Source organism: Pundamilia nyererei, unplaced genomic scaffold, assembly GCF_000239375.1.
Source record: "Pundamilia nyererei isolate P.nyererei 1_Seehausen unplaced genomic scaffold, PunNye1.0 scaffold00202, whole genome shotgun sequence".
Taxonomy (NCBI): domain Eukaryota; kingdom Metazoa; phylum Chordata; class Actinopteri; order Cichliformes; family Cichlidae; genus Pundamilia; species Pundamilia nyererei.
Window position 1 is genome coordinate 976,911 of NW_005187603.1, and position 4,367 is coordinate 981,277.

The window sequence follows — 4,367 nt, forward strand, 5'->3', positions numbered from 1 at the left end:
CCTCCTCCTCTTGCTCTCCCTCCATCCATGCTTGCAAAGTTCTTGAATTGGCTAAACTGAGGGCTTTTTGTAGTTGGCTAATTGGTGTTCAGTTTTGAAAGTAAGTGCCTTCAGGTGTGTATTGAGTGGTTGCAATTACCCCATGTGTTTTGTATTTTGGATACATGTGTTTTCCAAATGGCACCCTGAAATTTCATTTTGTGAATGAAGTGTCTTATCTATGAAATAGAGTGTAGTGTGCAGGACCATGTGTGTTGCATAATTGCAACTAGGGTGCAAAGCAGCGCTTTTGTTTAAGGTATGGGTACATGTGTTTGCGGTCTGGTAACAAAAGCTTCAAGTTGTGTTACTTTAGTCTAAGCGTGGCTTTATAGTGTTCAAGCAACGGGCAACAACTGTAAGTCGTCCTGAAAAAACAGCATCTGTTTGAACAGGTTCCACAAAACTCTGGTTTCAGTCTCGCTGGTGTTTCATGGTATGAGTCGTTAAATTAAATATGAGCTCAGTGATGGATTAAAATCAACATTTGTGCTGGTGCCATATGCATGTGACGAGTTCAGGGTGTGGAGGTCAGGGCAAAGATTTGTAGGTCACTGTGTGCAGGATCTTCAGGAACACTGTGTGTGTGTGTGTGTGTGTGTGTGTGTGTGTGTGTGTGTGTGTGTGTGTGTGTGTGTGTGTGTGTTCTTTGTCAGGAAGACACAGTCTGAGGGGTAATCCGACATCCATCACAGCCTCAGTGAGCAACACACTCTCTGTGTAACAACAAGGAGACAAAGGGCAGGGAAACAGTGGGAGGGCCTCTCCATTCATGGTGCCGGGCTGGGAGACGTCCTTTTGTCGTGGCTTCAGAGGAAAGAATGAGGCAGCAGAGGACCAACATGACACAGCTGTTTGTGGAGTGACCAGTACAACTCTGCAGAGAGCTCAGAAGCTTCTAGAGGAAAACCACGGCGCTCCGACGAGCTCAGCACACGCTCCTGCTTTCTCCTGAGGCTACAGGGCGGCCGTGTAGACACAGGGTAACTTATCAGGCCCATAATCAATGGCACCAGATTACAGATCACTCTGGGCGGTTACATCATCGCTCTTTCATTTTCTGTAGATCCTGCATTAATTTTGTGAATTATTTTTTGTTTGTTTTTTAAATCGCAAGGAGAAATTGTACTTTCTAACGTAAAATAATTACACACACTTTATTGCAGCACGTGTGTGTGTGTGTGTACAGAGGAGATTTCAGCCCTGCTTCAAACCTTCAGCATGACAGGACAACCTCTGGGAATATCGCACGATCTGATAGGGTCGTGTTGGTGTTGTTCCCAGATCAACATAGTAAATGTTGTTGCAGGATCAACATTGCAAGTGGCCAATCAGAATGTTGTGACGTCATACTTTTGCAACTTCGGGAAAAAACGCCGTAAAACAAAAAAACTGTACTTAAGCTGCGAGAAACCGCCTCTGTCCGCCGATCAACGGACCCTGACCCTTTAATAAACGCTGAGCAGAACTGATATTGTCCTTGCAACATTGGAATTTCATAAATGCATGAATGGCTTGGCGCACCAAAGAATAACGTCACAACAATGTGATTGGTCACTTGCAATGTTGATCCTGGAACAACATTTACTATGTTGTTCCAGGATCAACATCAACACGACCATATCAGATCATCCGGGAATATCTGAGTATCATAGCCACAACAAATATGGCTGATGTTAAAAGCATGTGCTCCCTGTCATTAAGCTGCTTCATATTAAACTCATTTATTTAAACTTTCTCAAACGATACATTAACATGTTACGTCCGCACAAGGATGGATTGATTGATTGATTGATTGATAATACTTTATTCATCCCGAGGGAAATTGGGTTAGGGCTGCCAGCTGTGCCAGCTCCATCTTCATCATGATCATCATCAAGGAAAATAAAATAAATACATAGAAATAAATAGTGTACAAATAAAAACAAGAGTTGTGTCTACTGTTTACAAATGGTTGCTATATACAGTAAATACACTCGGAGAATGTAAATATGTAGATAAAGTTCAGTGGGAGATATAAATGTCACCAAACCTGCCTTATAGCTGTTTATTTAGCTTACAGTGCATTGTATTTAAAATGCTGACTGATGTGCTCTTTGGGTGTTTCAAACCTGATCACAGGTGTTTTCACAGCATAGTCTGAGCAAACAGACGAGCAGCCCCTAAAAGCTGAGAGCCACTCTGTTTGATTTTATGGTGTTGATTTTTCATGCGCTGCTGTGACAGCAAGATAAGACGCGTCTTCACATGTTTCAACGCAACACAAACAGCAGGAAGAGAGAGCAATAAATATCACATCAGGTGACGGAGAAGCTGCAGCAGTAAAATGCTTTCTATGTGTTTACTGAGCCACCGGCACTCTTCCATCGTCCTGATGAGGAGTTTGCATGTAAGTAAGTCACCTGTTGACTGTGGAGGGGCAGGAATGAGTGTTGGTACCTCCGATCGTTGATTTAATGACGTGCATCTCGGGCAGATCTTCATGTCAGCATGTGAGATGGGTCACTGTTCAAATCCAGTTAGAGCACATGAAAGGTGTCCTTTATACCTACATTGTGATGGACCCCTCAACATCAACCATTTCATAGAAATCATTGTATTTGTCCAAACAATTTTTTAAGTTACAAATGTCCACATATTTAATTATTTTCTGTGTAAATCTGGAAAGTTCGATCTGTTGATATTTTTGTTTATGTGGTACGGACTGTAATATTTACTCAATCCAACATGAAAGTTGAATAAAAATACAATTTTCTTTGTTTTTGTGACAAAAAAAATTTAAGTTAAGAGAATTGTGTCTTTTATTTTTGCATTATTATGAAATATGATGATACTGTTCAGAAATTACCACTATTTGTCTTTTGCAATGTCAATTTTTTAAATTAATGTGTGCTCAAATATGCTACTTTGCAAAGTGATGCATTTTTACTAGCCTGAGGTGTTATGTGTCCCAAATTACAGATGCTGATTTACTTTGATATAAAGATGAGTGAAAAAAATCAGGCTTTTATCTTTAATGGTTTTTGAGATATTCATGTTCAAACGTGAGTTTCAGTGCGCAAAACAATGGCCTGTGAGTGGCTCAAAGGAGCATTTTTCAGAAACATATCTAAGAAAGTATTTGGTAAAGGAAGCTAAAATCTCACAGCAATCACTATATTTGTTCAAACTTTGGACCATAGTCTTCATGCAAATGATGGAGCAGGATTTGAGGTGGAGCGACTGTCTTGAAGTTGCATGGAGTCCTACCTTCACACTGTGAGTATTTTCAAAGTTATGGGGAGAAAACATTTTTCATTTTTAAATTTGTGTAATTTTCATTAGTGAGACCTCATAAAGGGACCCATAGATCCTGATGCTGCTCCATGAACTCCTCCATGAACTCGCAGATGCTTCTTAAGGTGGAAATGATATTTAACAAAGAGAAAAGAGTGCGAACAAGCATGCCAAAACTCTCCTTTAAGCAGGATTTAAAGCAGGACTTTTCCTTGTAACGGCATGTTGTTAATCTGATATATTGGTACTTTTACATAAGTAAAGGAGCTGAAGAATTCTTCCTGTGCCATTGCACTTTGGGGGTCTGTTCTCTGGAGCCTCACTTTGGTGAGGTAAGTGAACTTTCACAAAAACCCTGCTGCAATAAATCTGGGGCTCCATCCACACCATCCCTCCTCAGCCCTAATCAACCCGACAGCCTCCACAGCACCAGGAACAGACCGTCACCCATCCCCGCTCCCTCCAGTCCTACATGACAATGGTACCAGCAGTTACCCCGGCAACAGCCTTTTCATTAGCTGTGTGAAAAAAGATGTATTCCCCGCCGCTTCTCGTCTGTCCACCGTTTCACATCTTGCAGATAAGCTGCAGATCCCTCATTCGGCAGTGCAGCTTGCAGGAGTGGAGACATCCTGACTGCTCACAAGAGCTGAGACTGACTAAACCTGAGCTCAGAGCACCCGGACAGTCATAGGCTGACCAGGTGCTTCGTCGTGAAATCTCACTCGAGTGTCATTGTTATGTTGCACCGTTGTCTGCGCTGAATGTGAAGCATCCAAAACCAATATGGGGCGCCGTTTGTAAAGTGAAACATGCTGAAATTAACGGCAACATTTTTCCACATTTAGCTCAAAACCTTACAAAAACAAATTTTTTCGAGCAAATTTTTACAACATTTAGTAAAATATTTGTAATTTTTCATCAAATGTTAAATATTAAATCTAAATGTTAAATATTAAATCTAAATATTATATTTAAATCTAAATGTTAAATATTAAATCTAAATGTTAAATATTAAATCTAAATATTATATTTAAATCTAAATGTTAAAT